Raw genomic sequence first — 22,582 nt, forward strand, 5'->3', positions numbered from 1 at the left:
CTAGCCTTGAATTCTCACCCACAGAAGCTTCAAGCACCTTTCCACCCATGCATTATATTTATCTGAAAGGCAGAACAGTCCTCAAGCAAGATTCAGCAACAGCCACCTGTCCATGTGCTTCCCTTCTGTGATGATTTGGGCGTTACCCACCCTCCCTCCTCCCTTTAGAAATCACCCAGACTAGACTCAGCCAGCTCTGGAAAATGAGCTTGGCACAATATACAAGCAGGCATTTACAATATATATAGTTATATACAGAAATATACAAGGTAAAAGCTAATACAGAAACATAACAGCCCTCCCAGAAACCTAAGTCCCCAGAAGGGACTCTCAACCACCCTTCCACCTTCTCCCACCCCTCTCTACCTTACCCCAGAGGTTGCCTTGTGCCCAAGGAAGAATGGAGAGATGCCCGGGCGTTAGGAAGCAGGTGGATTAAGCAGGTTAGGTTAAAGAGAGAAGAATGCAGCCCACAGTCTGGACAGAGAGTGACTTCTGACTCTGTGTTTGGATTCTTGCTCTTATACCTCTCAGCAAGCCTATGAGTGAAGCAGACATCACCACTGTTTTCCTTTCACAGCCTGTAATCCAGCTCTTCTCACCAAAACATCCTAGCTAGCTTCAAACTAGCACATCTACCAAAGTTTCACTGCAAAAACTCATGTCTTGGCTATCTAGGCCCTACTCCCCACTCTGAGGAACCATAAGAGAACCTTTTTATCTAGATTTAGTTGTGCTATGTTCTACTAGAATTACAGGAAACAAGTAGGTATAACAGCTCTGCTTAGTATTGTGTAATTTTAAATAGAATGAAACACTCAGAATCTTGCATTTTGATCAAGACAGGCAATAAATAATCTTTGATTCAACCTCACTGCCCACAAGAAAATAAGATTTTTCTGTTTCAGACTTCCAATATTTCAGTCTTGTTATTTCCATAGACAAGAATCATTTGTTCTACAGCAACACAACACTCTTGATCTGGATTATATATGCTGTATTCCTGCAAAGTTAGACACTTTTATACCTGAATAGTCAAAGCAAAAATTGGCAGTATCATACAATTCTAGTCAGGATTCAAGACTCCAACTGCGAAATGAAATTCCATAAAGCAATTGGATATACGCAGCAGGAAAAAAAAAAACCTATCTCCATGTCTAGTTGGTAATGATTCCCTGAACGAAATGTACTGAATTGCCATTTACAAAATCAACTATTTTAAAAGAGAACTGGGCCCCACTGACAGCCTGCTGAAGCTATCCAATTCCTCAGAAAAGATTTACACATATCTCTTCAAGACACAGAATAAAACAAAGATGAAACATGAAAAATGAGATACCTTGCAACAGAAATTGTTCATGGTATTTGATAAATACATCAAACATTTAACACAGTTTGGAGCCACAGAGCATTAAAAATGACAGTAAGTCCACCCAAAATGAATTCCCTAGTGTATTTCTTCAGACAATTAAGAGGATTTTTTAAATCTCAAGAACAAATATAAAGTTTTTTAAAGTTTTTTTAAAAAATTAAGTTTCCTTGAATGTTCAAGCAAAGCTTTGAATAAGGATTTTGTAGTTCCATGTTCTATATGAACCTCATACAAGGTATTTTGAGCACCCTCAGCATCTGATACTCTGACACTAGTATTTCCACACAACTATGAAAGCTGAGGCTTCAGTTTCTACCTGCACACAAATTCATACTTTGTCCCTGTGCTAGTTCACAGGCTTGTCCAGGAGAACTCAGTGGCTTCCAGTTCAGGGAGGGTATTAGTGGACTTGTTGGCTAGAACTGTAACCCTGCTCCCACCTACACTTACAACCACAACAGATTTGTCAAAGAAATCAAAACAAACTTTGAATCATACAACCAACAAGATCGGAAGAGACCTCCAAGATCATCCTGTCCAACCTAGCACTCAGCCCTATCCAGTCAACTAGACCATGGCATTAAGTGCCTCATCCAGGCTTTTAGTCAACACCTCCAGGGACGGTGCCTCCACCACCTCCCTGGGCAGCCCACTCCAATGCCAAATCACTCTCTCTGTGAAGAACTTCCTCCTAACATCCAGCCTATACCTCCCCTGGCACAACTTGAGGTTGTGTCCCCTTGTTCTGCTGCAGGTTGCCTGAGAAAAGAGACCAACCCCCACCTGGCTACATCCTCCCTTCAGGTAGTTGTAGACAGCAATGAGATCACCCCTGACCCTCCTCTTATCCAGGCTAAACAACCTCAGCCTCCCTTCACAGGGCTGTGTTCCAGGCCACTCACCAGCTTTCTTGCCCTTTTCTGGACATGTTCCAGTATCTCAACATCTCTCTTGAATTGAGGACCCCAGAACTGGACACAGTACTCAAGGTGTAGCCTGAACAGTGTCGAATACAGGGGAAGAATAATCTCCCTTGTCCCACTGGCCACACTGTTCCTGATACAGGCCAGGATGCCATTGGCTCTCTTGGCCACCTGGGCACACTGCTGGCTCATCTTCAGCTTACTATCTACCACTACCTTTAGGTCCCTTTCTTCCTTGCTCATCTCCAGCCATTCTGTCCCCAGTCTGTAAATCTGCTTGGGGTTGTTGTGGCCAAAGTGTAGAACCCTGCACTTGCCTTTGTTAAATCCCGTTGGCCTCTGCCCACCCATCCAGTCTGTCTCGGTGGCTCTGTGGTAGAGTGCTTGCTTGCAGTGCAAAAGGCCCCAAGTTCAATTCCTGTCCAGGCTCCTGTGGCATTGCTTTTTAGGAGGAAAGGGATAGTGGAGAGAACCGAATCTATTGGAATGTATTCATTAGGTGGCCTGGCAGTTCAAAAGTTCAGAAATACAGGGCTTTAGTTGACACAGGTGCTCAGTGTACTTTATTGCCATCCAATTGCAAAGGGACAGAGTCCATATCTATTTTTGGAATCACTGGTGGATCTCAAGAGTTAACTAAGATACAGGCTGAGATCAGTTTAACTGGTAAAGAGTGGAAGACACATCCTATTGTAACTGGTCCTGATGTGCCTTGCATTTTGGGAATTGACTTTTTGAGACAAGGTTGTTTCAAAGGTCCTAAGGGTCACAAATGGGCTTTTGGAATAGCATCTGTAGAGATTGAGGATGATAAATTGAAATTGTCCATTAGACCTGAACTTTCAGATGAATCTGCAGTTGTGGGACATCATGACATAGAGGACCTGGAAGTGCCAATTGCAACTCAAACTGTTCATCATAGGCAGTACAGAACTAACCGTGACTCTTTGTTGCCCATTCATCAGCTGATTCATCAACTGGAGAGTCAGGCTGTCATCGAGAAAGCTCATTCACCTTTCAACAGTCCCATCTGGCCTGTGCGCAAAGCTAATGGTGACTGGAGGCTGACAGTTGATTTTCGTGCCCTCAATGAGGTGACGTCACCCATGAGTGCAGCTATGCCGGACATGCTGGAACTCCAGTACGAGCTGGAATCGAAGGAGGCTAAATGGTATGCAACCATAGACATTGCTAATGCTTTCTTCTCTATTCCCATAGCAATGGAGTGCAGGCCTCAGTTTGCATTCACCTGGAGAGGAATCCAGTACCAATCGTTTCCCTCAGGGGTGGAAACACAGCTCAACCATCTGTCACTCAGTCATCCACAATGCACTGGAGAAAGGTAAAGCTCCAGAGCACATCCAGTACATCGACGACATCATTGTGTGGGGCCAAACTGCTGAGGAAGTCTTCGAGAAAGGTAACAAAATCATTGACATTCTGTTGCAAGCAGGTTTTGCCATTAAGAGAGACAAGGTCAAAGGACCTGCCAGAGAAATTCAGTTTCTGGGAGTGCGGTGGCAGGATGGTCGCCGTTACATTCCTCAGGATGTGATTAACAAAGTCTCTACCATGGCAGTTCCCACCAGTAAGAAGGACACACTTTCTTTTCTTGGTGTGGTGGGATTTTGGAGACTACACATTCCTGGTTTCAGTCAGATTGTCAAACCTCTGCATGATGTGACTCGTAAGAGAAACAATTTTGAGTGGGGACCTGAACAACAAGCAGCCTTTGATCAAATTAAGCGAGAAGTAGTCCATGCAGTGGGCTTGGGACCTGTGCGATCTGGTCCGGACATTAAGAACATTCTGTACACGGCTGCCAGTGAAAATGGTCCAACTTGGAGTCTTTGGCAGAGAGCTCCAAATGAGACATGTGGTCGTCCACTTGGTTTCTGGGGACGTTGTTACAGAGGTTCAGAGACAAATTACACTGCAACAGAGAAAGAGATTCTAGCAGCCTATGAGGGGGTGAAAGCAGCTTCTGAAGTGATTGGAACTGAGTCACAATTGCTTTTAGCTCCTAGACTTCCAGTTCTTAACTGGATGTTCAAGGGCAAAGGTTCATCACCACATCATGCCACAGATGCAACCTGGTCTAAATGGATGGCTTTGATAACCCAGCGAGCACGAATGGATAATCTTGACCGACCTGGTCTGGTGGAGGTGATCACCAAGTGGATGGAAGGCACAGACTGTTCCAAACCTCCAGAGGAGAAAATAACTCATGCTGAGGAAGCTCCTCCCTATGGTGATCTCTCTGATCAGGAAAAGAACTATGCTTTGTTCACAGATGGTTCCTGTCGTCTTGTTGGGAACAAGCGAATATGGAAGTCAGCATTTTGGAGTCCAACCAGGAGAGTTACCGAAACGAAAGATGGAGAAGGAGAATTCAGTCAGTTCGCTGAGATAAAAGCTGTTCAACTTGCTCTTGATGTGGCTGAACGTGAGAATTGGCCTATCCTTTACCTCTACACCGACTCGTGGATGGTAGCCAATGCTCTATGGGGTAAGCTAAAGGACTGGAAGAAGCATGGTTGGCAGAGGAAAGGAAAGCCTATTTGGTGTGCTGATCTATGGCAGGACATTGATGCATGGCTGGAGAAAATTCCAGTGAAGGTGCGGCACGTAGATGCACACATGCCTAAGAGCAGAGCTATTGAGGAACATAAACACAACCAGAAGGCAGACCAAGCTGCTAAGATTGCTCAAGTTGATACCAACTCTGAACTTGACATTGACCTTGATTGGAAACACCGAGGTGAGCTGTTCTTAGCTCGGTGGGCCCATGATTCATCTGGACATCAAGGCAGAGATGCAACATACCGATGGGCTCGCGATAGGTCAATTGACTTGTCCATGGACGCTATCACCCAAGTCATCTATGACTGACATTTGTGCTGCTATTAAGCAGGCTAAGCGAATCAAGCCCTTATGGTATGGTGAGAGATGGTCAAATACAAGTATGAAGCAATTTATTTACAGCTAGCAGAATTTACAAGCAGCTATTTACAATATATACAGTTATATACAATTATATACAGAAATATACAAAGGATAAACAATATAGAAGCAGAACTCCCCTCCCAGAAACCTAGGTCCCCAGGAGGGGCTCTCAAACCACCCCAACACCTCCCCTTGCCCCTCTCAACCTTACCCCAGTTCTCAGGAAGAAGAGAGGTGCAGCCAAGATGTTCGGGAGCAGGGTTAGAAAGCAGTGAAGTTAGAAAGATGTGTCTCAGTCTAAGGGAAAAGCAAGAGTGAGGAAACAAAATGGAGAAAGTTTACTTCTTCTTCCCAGAGCTCTCAGCGAGACTGTGAGAGAAGTTGACATCAATTGTTTTTCATTTCACTGCCCGTTATCTAGTTCTTTTACCAAAACATTCCAGCTTGCTTCAAACTAGCACACCTCTGCCCACCCATCCAGCCTGTCTAGGTCCCTCTGCAGGGCTCTCCTACCTTCCAACAGATCAACACCTGCTCCTAGCTTAGTGTCATCTACAAACTTACTGATGCTGGACTCAATCCCCTTGTCCAGATCATCAGTAAAAACACTGAACAGGACTGGGCCCAGCTCTAATCCCTGGGGAACACCACTAGTGACTGGCTGCCAACTGGATGTGGCACCATTCACCATCAATCTCAGGGCCTGGCCTTCAGCCACTTCTTTACCCGTATCAGAGTGAATCTGTCCAAGCCTCGAGAGTGTCAGCTTGGCTAGGAGCTTCTTGTGGCAGACAGTGTTAAAGGCTTTGCTGAAGTCCAGGTAGACTAAATCCACGGCCTTCCCCACATTCACCAGGCAGGTACCCTGATCATAAAAGGATTTCTGAGGATCCAAGTGGCTCAGCAGGTCACTTACTTTTTCCTCCTGGACTACAGGGGGGCTATACTGGTCCCTGCCTCCCAACTCTGTGTCCTTTTCGACTCCTCATGCTGGACTGCTACTCTGTCTCACTGTCAACCTGTGCCATCTCTCCCAAATTTAGCTCTCTAGTACACAAAATAGAATGACTGAACTGGGATGTTACTAATGCATCAAAATTTGATTAGAATTGTGATTAGTTTAAGGTCATGTATTTATAGGATGGATAAATATTACCCCTGGAAAACAAAAAGGAGACCCTTAGACCTTCCTCATATTAAAGACCACAGTACAGCTGTAAAGTCTGCTCCTTTTTTAAGCTCTCTCTATATATGTATACAAATACATATGTTTTGTGTATTGCTATATATTGATAAATGTTTAAACTTAAGGCCATTACCAAGTAGAATCACAGAATTATTATTAGATAGAGAGGGGTATATAGTGACAAAGGATGAGGAAAAGGCAGAGGTGCTTAACACCTTCTTTGCCTCAATCTTCAATAGTGGGACAGGTTGTCTCCAGGACAGCTGGACTCCTGAAGTGGTGGATGGAGTCAGGGACCAGTACAGTCCCCCTCTAATCCATGAGGAAGCAGTAAGGGACCTGCTGCATCATTTGGATCCTCACAAGTCCATGGGACCAGATGGAATCCACCCTAGGGTGCTAAGAGAGCTGGCAGATGAGCTGGCCAAGCCACTCTCCATCATTTATCAGCAGTCCTGGCTCACTGGAGAGGTTCCTGAAAACTGGAAGCTGGCCAATGTGGTACCCATTCACAAGAAGGGTCGTAATGAGGAGCCAGAAAACTACAGAGCTGTGAGCCTGACCTCAGTGCCAGGCAAGGTCATGGAACAGGTAATCATGGGTGCCATCACAAAGCACCTAGAGGATGGCCAAGGGATCAGGCCCAGCCAGCATGGGTTTAGGAAGGGCAGGTCCTGTCTCACCAACCTGATCTCCTTTTATGACCAGGTTACCCGCCTGGTGAATGTGGGGCAGGCTGTGGATGTAGTCTACTTGGACTTCAGCAAAGCCTTTGACACTGTCTGCCATGAGAAGCTCCTAGCCAAGCTGGCAGCTCGAGGCTTGGACAGATTCACTCTGTGCTGGATCAAGAACTGGCTGGATGGCAGAGCCCAGAGAGTGGTGGTGAATGGTGCCACATCCAGTTGGCAGCCAGTCACTAGTGGTGTTCCCCAAGGATCAGTGCTGGGCCCAGTCCTGTTCAATATCTTTATTGATGACCTGGATGAGGGGATTGAGTCCAGCATCAGTAAGTTTGCAGATGACACCAAGCTGGGAGCAGGTGTTGATCTGTTGGAAGGTAGGAGAGCCCTGCAGAGGGACCTGGACAGGCTGGATGGGTGGGCAGAGGCCAATGGGATGAGATTTAAGAAAGCCAAGTGCAGGGTTCTGCACTTGGCCACAACAACCCCAAGCAGTGCTACAGGCTGGGGACTGAGTGGCTGGAGAGCAGCCAGGAGGAAAGGGACCTGGGGGTACTGATAGATAGTAAGCTGAAGAGGAGCCAGCAGTGTGCCCAGGTGGCCAAGAGAGCCAATGGCATCCTGGCCTGCATCAGGAACAGTGTGGCCAGTAGGACAAAGGAGATTATTCTTCCCCTGTACTCAGCACTGCTCAGGCCACACCTTCAGTACTGTGTCCAGTTCTGGGCCCCTCAATTCAAGAAAGATGTTGAGGTACTGGAACGTGTCCAGAGAAGAGCAACAAAGCTGGTGAGGGGCCTGGAGCACAAGTTCTATGAGGAGAGGTTGAGGGAGCTGGGCCTGCTTAGCCTGGAGAAGAGGAGGCTCAGGGGTGATCTTTTTGCTGTCTACAACTACCTGGAGGGGCACTGTAACCAGGTGGGGGGTGGCCTCTTCTCCCAGGCAACCAGCAATAGAACAAGGGGACACAGTCTCAAGTTGTGCCAGGGTAGGTATAGGCTGGATGTTAGGAAGAAGTTCTTCACAGAGAGAGTGATTTCCCATTGGAATGGGCTGCCCAGGGAGGTGGTGGAGGCACCGTCCCTGGGGGTCTTCTAGAAAAGCCTGGATGAGGCACTTAGTGCCATGGTCTAGTTGATTGGTTAGGGCTGGGTGCTAGGTTGGACTGGATGATCTTGGAGGTCTCTTCCAACCTGGTTGATTCTATGATTCTATGAAATCACAGAATTGTTTTTGTTGGAAGATACCTTTAAGATCACCAAGTACAAATGTTAAATCAGCACTACAGTGTCCACCACTAAACCATGTTCCTCAGTACCACATCTTTTCAACCTTACCAAGGATGGTGACTACACCACTTTCCTGAACATATTGTTCCAGGAATTCACAATCATTTCAGTGAAGATTTTTTTCCTAATACTCAAATGATAAAGCTTATACTCTTAAGGCCCTTCTGTATAGAGGGTAACTGTAAGCATACAGCCCAACCAGTATCATTATGACTGCACAATCAAAGCATATTTCAACAAGTTCTCAAAAGAATTTCATTTGCCTTTGGCTGAGTAGGCCAGTTCACTACCTCTCCTTAAGACTGCCAGTAGATAGACAAACCATCTACCTCAAAGAAATGTTGCAGATCATAAGAACGTAAGTTAACAGAAGTTACTGATGGAAACTCCAGCTTTGACCTCTGAGAATTACTATGCTCAATTATTTTTACCTCCTCAGTGATGTTGAAATTAAATGTTTGTCATTTTGCCTCCTGTCAGCACTGATGTGTCTCCTTTATCACAGTATCACAGTATCACCAAGGTTGGAAGAGACCTCACAGATCATTAAGTCCAACCCCTTACCACAGAGCCCAAGGCTAGACCATGGCACCAAGTGTCATGTCCAATCCTGCCTTGAACAGTCCCAGGGACGGCGACTCCACCACCTCCCCGGGCAGCCCATTCCGGTGTCCAATGACTCTCTCAGTGAAGAACTTTCTCCTCACCTCGAGCCTAAATTTCCCCTGGCACAGCCTGAGGCTGTGTCCTCTCGTTCTGGCGCTGGCCACCTGAGAGAAGAGAGCAACCTCCTCCTGGCCACAACCACCCTTCAGGTAGTTGTAGACTGCCCTTCCTAAACCCATGCTGGCTGGACCTGAGCCCTTTGCCATCCCTCAGGTGTGCTCTTATCACCCCCAAGATAACCTGCTCCATCAGTTTCCCTGGCACTGAGGTCAGGCTGACAGGTTTGTAGTTCCCAGGTTCCCCCATCCGACCCTTCTTGTGGATGGGGACCACGTTGGCCATTTTCCAGTCTCCTGGGACCTCTCCAGTGAGCCAGGACTGCTGGAAAATGATGGAGAGCGGCTTGGCCAGCTCATCTGCCAGCTCTCTCAGCACCCTGGGATGGATCCCATCTGGTCCCATGGACTTGTGGGTGTCCAGGTGGCCCAGCAGGTCCTGAACTAATCCTTCATGAATTTCCAGGGCAACACACTGCTCCCCGATCCCATCCCCCAGTTCAAGAGGCCACTTGCCCTGAATTCCTCCCTCCTTGCTGTTGAAAACTGAGGCAAAGAAGGCATTCAGGACCTCAGCCTTTTCTTTGTCATCAGTTCCCCTCCTGGTCCAGTAAGGAGTGGAGGCCAAGCTTCCAAATGTGTGAACTTTCCTTAGGTGTGAAATTGATGGAGTTACTTTCAAAGGTAAGTACAGACAGTAAATAATTATAAGGCCACTTCAACTGCTGTCTCCTCTTCCACCCCTGCCCCAGGTCCCCTCTGTTTTTGTTTTGTTTTATGTAGATCAGTTCATAGGTTCTGTGCCCTGTGTAATTGCACAAAAATTATGCTGGCCCATGGAAAGGTATGAAGCAGTTGCAAAAAGGTGGGAATGGAAGTATAGAATTAATGCTTTTGTGTGCAGCAGCATCACTTTATGTTGGCAAAAATAGCTTGTCCAAGTACAGCTTTAGTGCTGAATGCATATAATTTAGGATTAGGGCATGAGAACATATATATAAGAAATCAAACTTGAAGGTATGTAGTATCTACGTAATTTATGTGTTTCCAGTATCACCTTTAATGATACTCCAGGAATAGTGTTACTGTGGGAAGTCTCACAGCCTTTAGCAATTTTATAAGCAGATTAAAGTTTCCATGATAGCAACAAGAGGATACATTCATTTGAGACTTTTTTTTTTTTTTGCACTATGGTATGTTTATGTCTAAAGGTCTTCCTGACCCTCCACTATGAGTTTACCTTTTAAAATTTGTCTTCAACACTGGGTAATTTTTAATATTTTGAAGTTCATTATTAGTGTACTAACAATTAGCATATGGAGTGAGGCTTACTATTCTCACCCTGAATTGAAATACTGTGATTTTTGTATCTGTTTGAAACCTGAAAGAGGCTCCAGGAATCCAGATTTGGCCTATTATTGCCAGTTTTATTGTCTGGTTTGTAAGGATAAGTAACACATTAGCTATGTAATTAATACTTTTAAATCACTGTAACTATGGATAATGGGAATTTACTGCACCATTCTTGCTTTTTAGCTTAGTCACTTGTAAGTACTACAGTGCCATTTTGTTGTAAAAAACAGGTAATGTTTGGCATATACATAGACTGAATGTTACTCATGAAAACAAGTTAAGCATAGCTGTGGCTGTATGTGCATAGTGACAAAAAATAATTTTGAAACTGTACCTAGATAAATATGTTTTCACCTATGTGGAATATTAAAAAAATACTCCTTTGTATAAATGATTCCTTATGGATGTGAACTCTCATTTGTATGCACTAAAACATGTTTCACAAGATGAAGTGAGTGTCTGACAATATTTTACCCTAGCAGAATTTTTTTGTTAATCTCAAAGCACTTTGCAGCATTAATTAAATCTCACAAAAGTCCATATAAAATAGGTAATGGAAGGTTTATTATATGAGGTCTCTTTTAGAGGCTTCAAGTGAACAGAGCACTTCCATAATGAGTAAGAGCTACTGTGCATTATTTATTTTGTCTTTATGTCTTTCTCTAAAATGGAATATGTAAAGCTCATTATTTATTGTAGTAGGCACTAAGACACATTTGCTTTATAATTACAGTAAGCAGCGTTATAATTACTTGCATTTTGAACTATCTCATTTTAACAGTCATTGCTTGGCTGCTAGAACTTGTGTTTGAAGGAGCTATTTTGTTTACAGAAGTATCTGGGAGCTTAAATATCACCATATTTAAGCTTGCAGGTGCAGTACTTAATTTACATAGGTAATGAAAGCCAAAAATGCCCTTATTTTTTTCTGCCCCATTTGCTCTTTTTTTTTTTTTTTTAATAGCTTAACAAATGTTTAAAAAATACAATCACTCGTTTTTGTTAGAGGGATTTGAAGTCTTCTTATTGGTTCTTGCAGCATCAGAACGGTACGTGCTTGAAAATGTGCGAGGGGGGCGAAAGTGCACCCTGACGATGCAGGTGGTGTAATATAACTGTGACATACACTATTTATCTGCTTGTGAGATTTTTGGGTTTTTTGCCAGGTTCCTTTTTTACAGCTCTGTAGTTACAGTGAAGCATTATTAATATACTTGTGTATTTTTGCATTAGCTTTGAGAATTAAAAAAATAATAGGTAAATTGAGCCATGGTGATCATATTTCTTACTCGAGAAGGAATTCCTTTGTTTAAATGTATTGTGCTAATGGGAGGTTTGTCCTCCTGCCAATTAATTTTTTTCACATTTGTAAAATTTTCCGAAACTTCATTCCTACCTGTATAGGTTTGTAACAATGCACCCTGGCTGTCACTCTCACTGAGGAAAGTACTAACAGAAAGATCGCGTGTATATTTATTTAAAATATAATTGAGCATGTGGGTTTTGTCCCTGAATTTTGAGAGGAGGTAGAACTCACTTAAGTAACATCAGTGAGTGTTATCAAGAGGGAATTTGTTGTGGTTAGTAGACAAATACATTCTTTACAGTAGGCTAAAATTTGTGATTTACTGGGCTAACTGAAATGTCTTTTAAGAGTCCACAAATGCTGTTGAGTTTTGAAGAAGGTATTTAACCTATCTAGGATTGCTTTATTTTCCATGGATAGTTAAAAGACTAAATTACCATGTCAAGTGGTTGACATTCAATGAATTGGTAAGGGCTTGTTTGTGTATACAAAATGTCCTACTTTGCAGAGGGTAAAGTAGTATCACATACATAGCATGAATGCAGCTGTTACAGATAGACAAATGTTTCTTACACCAGTACAGGCATTCCTGTAAAGCATATTGAATTATGTCAACAATCTGTTTCACTTCCCTGTTTATATACTTGTACATAGGTTACAGCTTGTTCCAGTATATGTATTTTAGTAAAAAATTAAAAAAAAAAAACCCACACTTAGAATTAGTGATACCCATTTAGGAAGAAAAATGGATTAACCTCAAAACATTTGGAACTTCTAGATTAGAAGTAGCTACATTAGTATTTGATGATGAAGTGTTGTACCTGGAGGAGCTGGTCTTGAGGTTAACCTCCAAAATTTTACTAGCTTCATATATTTTTCACATTATGCTGGAGTGTTTTTTTGTCTTGGCTTGCAACCTAAATGGGATCAGTGGTACTGTATTCCCAATTAATGTTTGTATGCCTCCTTTGATAAGATTTGAACCATGTGGCCACTTTAAAATACTCTTCATGAAGGCTGTTAAGATAGTAGGTTTCTGTAATTTCCATGAAAAGAGATGATCATGCAGAGGAAAATAAAATTCAGGAGAATTTGCCTAGTCTGGTAAATGGCAAAATAACTTTGGCCATTCAGGGTTCCATGAGAGCAATGCAATTGGACTTGGCAAACACAAGACAAGCAGTAGCTGAGGCAAGTGGAATGTAGTGAATGCGTGTTGACATACATGAAGAACGTTATATTAGTGGGGACTGTTTGTCCTAAAGTCTTTGGGATTTTTGCTTTTGTTTTAATTTTCCTCTTCTCCTTTGTTCTTTTCTACTTATAGTTGTCCTGATACAGTAAGACAAAAAGAAGAGGCTAAATAAAGTGCTGTAAGCTTTGAGAAAGTGTGTGGTTTTCTTGTTACTCTGAATCTTACTGGCCACTGAGTTTATTCTACAGGGTGAGGTGTGAATAATTACCTGCCAAAGCAGAACATGTTTGTTCAGCTGATAAGAAAGTAACAGGATTTAAAACAGTATGAGGAAACAGAGTGGCTTGTTCATGGTTGAAGCTAGAAAAGATGTCAGAGTATCCACTCTCATTGTGAAAACCCTTATACTGTGAGGAGGATGCAAACTTTACAGAACGAACAAGACCTGCTGAGAAGAAATGTTGTAATCCTTTAGACATTACATATCCTTCAGCCAAAGCCAGTATGACCTGAGAGTTCTGTGTCAGGACTCCTTGAGGACAGAGGAAGCAGATGGTCAGAGTTGGACATGCTCTTAGGCAGGTAGCCGAGAGGACTGAGACCACCTGGAAACTTGGCTGTTACAAAGGTCACAGGCTTAATGAGATGTCTAGGCTTCCTAGGTGTGGAAAGGGAACTTGGCAGTCATTCATATGTTTGGTCTAATGACACAGGGAAGAAGATGAGCCTGGGACACGAAATTTGGGCTGCTAGGCAGGTGTCTGACCAGGACCTTCATGGCAATGTAGTTTCAAATGATGCTTGTGCTGTGTCTGGGTCCTGGGAGGCAGATAGAACCCTGGTGTTGTAATACATAGATAAGATAATGGTGTAGAAAGGAGGCATTAAGGCTGTGGGGAATAAGAGAAAAGAGGGTTGCAATTAAATTGGATAGGAAGTCTGAAAACCTTACTTGCTCACAGGTGCATTTTCATTGCTATTGATCAGTCAGTATTTCTACGAGAAGACTGCATTTCAAAAGCAGTTAAAGGAAAATTAAGGTGGAAGGAGGAAGATTTATTTTGTACTTTCTGTAAAAAAAAAATTCTTGACTATGAAAGGTCGTTGCATTTTTGTATAACTTATAGACCAATGCAATTACATGTCTATTTACTATTGGTTTAAGTACTTTCATGGTACACTTTCTAGATTGACATTTTCAGAAACCTGTAGTTAGTCATAAGCAATAGCTCTCTGTATTATTAATTTCTCTCTCTAATAGCAGTAGATTGTTCAGCTGTTAAGCAAGTATTGCTCTCATTTTTCTTACTTATACATTGTCAGACTATAAATTCACTTGTGACAGTCCATGCACAGTGGCTTTTAACTGGCTCTTCTACAATAGGGATGCCTGGCAGAGGAATTACTTCTGACTTACCTTGAGTAAAAAATAGTTGCTGGCATTTCCAAAACCTGTGCTCTGAGATAACTTAGGGGATGGGGTCGGGGAGCAGTATGTTGCCCTGGAAATTCATGAAGAATTAGTTCAGGACCTGCTGAGCCACCTGGACACCCACAAGTCCATGGGACCAGATGGGATCCATCCCAGGGTGCTGAGAGAGCTGGCAGATGAGCTGGCCAAGCCGCTCTCCATCATTTTCCAGCAGTCCTGCCTCACCGGAGAGGTCCCAGGAGACTGGAAAATGGCCAACGTGGTCCCCATCCACAAGAAGGGTTGGATGGGGGAACCCGAGAACTACAGACCTGTCAGCCTGACCTCAGTGCCAGGGAAACTGATGGAGCAGGTTATCTTGGGGGTGATAAGAGCACACCTGAGGGATGGCAAAGGGCTCAGGTCCAGCCAGCATGGGTTTAGGAAGGGCAGATCCTGCCTCTCCAACCTGATCTCCTTCTATGATCAGGTGACTCACTTGGTGGATGTGGGGAGGCCTGTGGATGTGGTCTATCCGGACTTCAGCAAGGCCTTAGACACTGTCCCCCACAGCAAACTGCTGGCTAGGCTGTCAGCCCATGGCTTGGATGGCATCACTCTGTGCTGAGTTAGGAACTGGCTGGAGGGCCAGACCCAGAGAGTGGTGGTGAATGGTGCCACATTCAGCTGGCGGCCAGTCACTAGTGGTGTCCCTCAGGGATCAGTGCTGGGCCCCATCCTCTTTAACATCTTCATACATGATCTGGATGAGGGCATGGAGTCAGTCATCAGCAAGTTTGCAGATGACACCAAGCTGGGGGCAGATGTGGCTGGGTGGAGGGCAGAAGGGCTCTGCAGCGGGACCTTGACCACTTGGACAGATGGGCAGAATCCAATGGGATGGCATTCAATAGCTCCAAGTGCCGGGTGCTGCACTTTGGCCACAACAACCCCATGCAGAGATACAGGCTGGGGTCGGAGTGGCTGGAGAGCAGCCAAACAGAGAGGGATCTGGGGGTACTGATTGATACCCACCTGAACATGAGCCAGCAGTGTGCCCAGGTGGCCAAGAGAGCCAGTGGCATCCTGGCCTGCATCAGGAATGGTGTGGTCAGCAGGAGCAGGGAGGTCATTCTGCCCCTGTACTCTGCACCGGTTAGACCACACCTTGAGTACTGTGTTCAGTTCTGGGCCCCCCAGTTTAGGAGGGACATTGAGATGCTTGAGCGTGTCCAGAGAAGGGCGACGAGGCTGGTGAGAGACCTCGAGCACAAGCCCTATGAAGAGAGGCTGAGGGAGCTGGGATTGTTTAGCCTGGAGAAGAGGAGGCTCAGGGGTGACCTTATTGCTGTCTACAACTACCTGAGGGGTGGTTGTGGCCAGGGGGAGGTTGCTCTCTTCTCTCAGGCGGCCAGCACCAGAATGAGAGGACTGTTGCGGAGGGCAGTAGTAATTCGTGGCCGAGAAGAAAATTTATCAAAAATAGATATTTTTTATTTTTACAAAACCCGCCCCCACAACTATATATACAAAGATTAATTTCGTTTGATAAACAGGTTAAGTTGCATGAGAATTCTACGAGGATACCATTAATAATCTGACTATATATATTTGGAAGTCAGTTTTTGGAAAAGGCTTTAGCTATTAATTAATAGCGGTTTCTTACTAAATTAAGCTAAGCCAAATAACTCACTCAGGCTGGCTCGTGCAGTCGGTCTTCCTCCTCCAGCGGCTACAGGAGTCGTTAAGAGTCGTTAAGGGTCGTTAGGCAGACAAAGGTGTGCCTAACACCAAGGCAAGTCCTTTGGTCTCTCTGCAGTGCAGGCACAGGAGAGTGAGCGAACTCGTCCAGGCACACGCAAAATCCAAAGCGGGAACCCCAAAGGCGGGAAGACCCCCAATATTTATACCCTTCGCTAGACAAAGGGCAGAGTTACCACACTTTAGGCACGAAAGCGCACGGCCAATCCCAGCCTGGCTCCAGCGCGGGAACTCACGGGGCAGTCGCCGCCCCCTTCTCGGCTGCAGGGCAGGCGAGGGGGGGGGAAACCAGGCGGTTTTTCCCCTTTCCCCCCGAAGTCCGGGCAGGAGAGGAATTTAGGGGTACGGGACTCCAGGACATCCCACCCCGGTGGTAATGAGCATCTTTGTCTAGAACTTGAGTGAGAGGTGATCCCCCTTCAATTTAGGAACCTATTAATATATATATATGGCTTAGCCTTTTCCAACATTAACAATATATAACACATTAATCGCCCCAACAATATTTAACAATACTTAACAAGGCTTAACAATAGCCCAAACAGTATTAAATAAAGCTACACAGTCAATTTGAAGATTGCTCTGTTCCTGGTAGAGCAACCAAGTTCATGGCAGAGCCTTAGATGCTCTGAGTCCATGGCTGGAGGTCACAGTCCGTGGGTCCTGATGCCATCATCCACTGGCCACCCCGGTGATATGACTCCATCTCTCGTGTAGCTGGCTCTCCTTTTCCCAGGTGCTGGTCAGGTGGTCAGGAACTGGTCCTCTGCCTCGACCTTAACCTGTAAGGAGACAAAACCTGCCTCGGCCTATAAAGGCCAGGCTTGACAATTAATAATTGGGGACGATCCACCGTGCACTGATCCGGTGGCCTTTTCCATTTGCATCTAGGGCTTCCCAGGCATATAAGCCTCTGGGTTTACCCCATGCCATTGGCACTACCCCTATAGGTTGGCCTTTTGTACTGGGGCAGGTGGTCGGTGACCACGTGGCTCACCTAGGCAGCAGGTCTTTATTCTGGGGGCTTCTGTAGCTCTCCCCGTGACTGCTGACCATTAAAAGCTGCCGAGCCACCATTACACTAATTCAGTGTTTTGCCTCCCGTGTGGGAGACGAGAAAGGGTTAACCTTTCTGTCTGGGGACGAGCTGCAGTTCCCAGCGGGGGGGCTGCCGCTTCTGGGCGAGCCGCTCTGGGAGCCACCGCTGGGCTTCTCGCGGCTGCCTCTGGGTTTTGCAGCCGATTTCTGAAGGCACCGCACTAGCTCCTTCAGCTGCCAGTCTGCCAGCTGCCTTAAAACAGTTTTTGGTACCCCTAAAGTCAGGGCTTGTAGATACCAACTGTTCTTTCCTCTGGGTCTCCAGTCACTCTGTGGGTCTCTGCCCCTTTTCCTCGGGGAGAAGCCTGCAGGACCCGTCCCCCTGGGGGGGCAGTCCTGCACTGGCCGGACCTGCCTGCGCAGAGTCCTGGGATTTTCTGGGGGAGAAGCACGAGACTGTCTCTCCCCAGCCCCTTTTCCTTCAGGAGACCCAAACCCAAACTGCAGCCCGTGGGCATTCAAGTCAGTTAACAGTTCAGCCCAAGTCATTACGTGTTCTTTAGCCCCATCGTTCTCTGCATTTTCTCCAAGCACACGTTCAATTTTTTCAACATTCTTCATTAGTTGGATTTGCAGAGTTGCTGGCAAACCCTTCATAATAGGGTGCAGTCTCTCCGGGTCCACAGGGGCATAAAACGGGCAATCATAATGTCCCTTATCATAGATAGCCTGGACACAGGCAAGTCTGCGGAGAGCAGTGATGAGCTCAGAGGAGCTGGTGACCTTTAGTTCCGTCGGCTCCCCCCGGTAGGCTGGGCGGACACTGCTTGCCCAGTAGGCTATCCGGGCGGTGAGGCTGTGTGTCCCCTCGGGTTCACGTGTCAGGAACACATCGTCCCCCCAGTCTCCAGCAGCTTCCTGCGAGTCTAGAAGGACCCGGTCCCCACCGGCTCGGGACACTCGATACACATAGTCAGCGACTGAGTCCCCAGGATCTCTCGCATATTTGACTTGTAAGTCACTGAGCTGTGCGTCTGTGAACTGTTTTTTGATCACGGAGGTCCCTGCAGCGCCTTTCCTGCCCTTCACGGACTCAATCCTGATCACAGGCAACACGTGCTTGTGCACCGCGGCGCCCTCCTCACCGGAGCTCTCTTCTCCGCTAGCTACGGGAGAGTCCGGTCGGGACCTGCGCTTTCTGCGTGGCTTTGAGGCTTTCTGCCGCGCAGAGGCATGTGCAGAGGAATTCTCTGAGTCTCTGGCAGAGTCTTTTGTGCCTGGTTTCGGGGAACTCCTCTCCCCCGAAGAGCCCCTCGGGGCATTCTCTGCCTTTCTCCCCGATTCCCGCGAATCACTCCATTCAAATTCAGACACGGAGACCGAAGAGGTGGTGTCTGCAGGCGTTACAAGCCTTTCTTTCATCCGGGCAGTCAGTGCCGCGGTCAGGCTCTTTGTCTGCGCCAGCATGCTTTCCCAGATACTTTGGCATTTAGCTTTTTCGGCTAATAAATCCTTTTCCAAGGCCTGAATTCTTTTTTCATAATTTTCAAATTCGGCCAGAGTCTGGGTCACGACTGACCCCAGAACAACAGAGAAATGCTCCGTTGGAGACTCAGAAATCACAGGGTCTGAGCGCTCAGCTAATTTCTCCAGGATTTTCTCCGGATTTTTACAATTTTTCTGAGCCCAAATTAAATCAAGCCCTGTGATTAGGCATCCCTTTTCTTGTAGAAATTCTATGATTGAACTACCCAGCATACACTGCGCCATAATGTTGCGGAGGGCAGTAGTAATTCGTGGCCGAGAAGAAAATTTATCAAAAATAGATATTTTTTATTTTTACAAAACCCGCCCCCACAACTATATATACAAAGATTAATTTCGTTTGATAAACAGGTTAAGTTGCATGAGAATTCTACGAGGATACCATTAATAATCTGACTATATATATTTGGAAGTCAGTTTTTGGAAAAGGCTTTAGCTATTAATTAATAGCGGTTTCTTACTAAATTAAGCTAAGCCAAATAACTCACTCAGGCTGGCTCGTGCAGTCGGTCTTCCTCCTCCAGCGGCTACAGGAGTCGTTAAGAGTCGTTAAGGGTCGTTAGGCAGACAAAGGTGTGCCTAACACCAAGGCAAGTCCTTTGGTCTCTCTGCAGTGCAGGCACAGGAGAGTGAGCGAACTCGTCCAGGCACACGCAAAATCCAAAGCGGGAACCCCAAAGGCGGGAAGACCCCCAATATTTATACCCTTCGCTAGACAAAGGGCAGAGTTACCACACTTTAGGCGCGAAAGCGCACGGCCAATCCCAGCCTGGCTCCAGCGCGGGAACTCACGGGGCAGTCGCCGCCCCCTTCTCGGCTGCAGGGCAGGCGAGGGGGGGGGAAACCAGGCGGTTTTTCCCCTTTCCCCCCGAAGTCCGGGCAGGAGAGGAATTTAGGGGTACGGGACTCCAGGACAAGGACACAGCCTCAGGCTGTGCCAGGGGAAATTTAGGCTCGAGGTGAGGAGAAAGTTCTTCACTGAGAGAGTCATTGGACACTGGAATGGGCTGCCTGGGGAGGTGGTGGAGTCGCCGTCCCTGGGGCTGTTCAAGGCAAGATTGGACATGGCACTTGGTGCCATGGTCTAGTCTTGAGAATTGTGGTAAAGGGTTGGACTTGATGATCTATGAGGTCTCTTCCAACCTTGTTGATACTGTGACACTGTTTAAAGGCTTACAGTCACTTTGCTGAAAACAAAACAAAACATAAAATTTGTAAAATGTAAGTCAAGCTAAATTACTGTTAGGAGGACATACTTCTGCAACGGTGAAACTGGAGTTAAGACACTGGCAAAATCATTTAGAGACATTTTTGTAAATCATTATATATATATATAGACATATGGGTATAACAACACCTCTTACAGGTTTTATCCAGTTTTTCTACATCTTTACCTTTTAATAACTGCATAATCTCGTGGTTAATACCTGAACTGATGACCACGAGATTAACTGATTAACTGCTGCATAAAATAATTTATCTTGTCAACAAATACACAGGATAATTTTGGAGAGGGGAAAAAAAAAACTAACAAACAAAACAAAACTGAAAAGTGAAAGAAACCAACAAACAACAAAACCTACACACAATTTTAAAAACAAAAGAAACAAATATAATTTATTTTTCTGTCATATATGATAGTTGATTTCTCTCCCAAGACCTCTGCAGGTGACACTACTAAGAACCTTCAGGAATTTATGTTATCTAAAAGTTTTGATGAAGTACATACATCTAAACTTACAATTTCAGCATTTAAACACAGTTGTTTCCTACACTCATTGAACAAGTCAGTAAGATTTCTCTTGATTATGTCACTGTAACTCAGTGATCGGTATGATCAGTTTGGAAAAACAGTCCTGGGTTTGTTTTTATTTCTATTTTCACCTTAACATTCAAGAAAATGAATGTTCTTTGTAAGGAAAAGTGAGTGACAGTAAGAAAGCTGAGAGAATCCATCACCAAGTCATATTCTCAAGTAGAGAAATTCAATACACTACACAAGATTAAGATAGTAACATGGCAAATCTAAGCAGTTATACTAGCAGTTTTTTCTTATAATAAGAAAGACTTGCGATATAAAGGGCTGCATGTGAATTGAAAGCATAGATTCAAAGATTCATACCTTTAAAATCCAGAAAGTAGTAATTTTTTTTCTGACTCTGAAAAACACAGGCCAAGAATTTTACTTATAGACTCTTTTTCTAAGCCCCACAATTTGTGTGGAAGTTACATAGTATTTTTACAAATGCACCCAGGGAAGCATTTGCCAGCTCCTACAATAAACTGCCCCGTTACATGATTATCCTCATTACAGTAACCTCATGCTCTATTGCTAATAATTTAGAAGATATTATCTTCCATTTCTTTGCCAAAATTCCAGTCAATGGCAGTTTAGCCTGTCTGGATAGCAATAACTAATTCCCTAATTTGTCTTTCGAAAGGGAACAGATAAAAGTCACCAGGTATAAAACAGGCAATTCCTTCTCCTGAAGATCTACCCTTGACTGTTTTATCTACCCACAGATCTTAATTTTGATATATATAGAAAACATATGCAAACTATCAGTTCAAGAATTACTACTGCTAATGACAAGTTAGCTTGACCTCATAGAGTCAACAAATACTACAAATAACTTCGGGTTAAAAAAAGTCAGTAATTTTTACTCAATTAAAATTACGAAGCTAACTCATACTGTGAACCTAAAACCAATCAAGAGTTACCTTATTTCTCTAAACTCAAGAGAGTGTCCCAGAAAACTGCCCTCCAGCTCCAGGAAGTGTGGATCTCAGAACTATAAAAAGTCATTATTGCATTTTCCTGGCAGTTTCATTTACTCACATTAAAACTAAGGTGCAAGACAGCACCTCAAGCTAAATTTATAGGTTATTGCACTAACTGTTTCTAAAGTGTTTATAACTTTGCACCTAGTCCAAATCCATTTCTATTATATTGTTTTGTAAATTATGAAAAGAGTTCTTCATCGAAGTTACATGAATTATGGCACTTGATTCCACTGTTTTAAATATTTTAAAATAACATTAAATTTAAAATTATTATTTAAATTATTTTAAGTATTTGTACTAATGTTAAATTTAAAATAAAAATATTGAAAGTTTTAAATGTCAGCACTCAAAATGCTTACAATTTTTTAAAATATTGCATTATTACATTAAAACATTCAAAATACTCCAAAGTACGTTTTGTTTGAATGCTTTGCCTCTCAATACCATCTCTAGTAACTCTTTACCATTCCTTATTATTTTCCAAGACAGATTTTCAGGATAAAAACTAATGTAATTATGCCTCACTGCAGTTCTTTCCACCTGCCTTCATTAATGTTGGTAAGCATAAAAGATTCTTAGAATACTACAAAACTGTGGAACAACTTTTAAGTGGTTTCCTTGCAATACAGAGAGGAGAGTATTCAATTCTTTTAGTGAGAACACAGAGGTCGTATTTCTAATTCTGGATATAGGAAAAACTGACAGCACCATTTTAGAATTAAGTTTATCCAGCTTATTATTTCATTTCCAAACATTCGAGAGTGATGCGTTGTTTCAGTTTGTAAACACGATTAGTCACCGAAGTTGGCAGTACCACGAAATCTCCATCATTCTTCTTCCCTACAGTTATTAGACCCTCAGGGTTTTCACTGCTATGGCCATCAGCTAAGCCGCCGGACAATGTCCCTTTTCTCTGTAGCACTGCAGGTAAGCACAGCAGACCTGTTCTACTTGCAAGACCTGCCTAAGGCAACACATGGCTCGTTACACAGAATCACAGAAAAGGGTGGAAATCGATCTCTAGAGATCATATAGTTCAACCGCCACAGGCACGCACTCCGCTTCCTT

Source organism: Pogoniulus pusillus, chromosome Z, assembly GCF_015220805.1.
Source record: "Pogoniulus pusillus isolate bPogPus1 chromosome Z, bPogPus1.pri, whole genome shotgun sequence".
NCBI lineage: Eukaryota > Metazoa > Chordata > Aves > Piciformes > Lybiidae > Pogoniulus > Pogoniulus pusillus.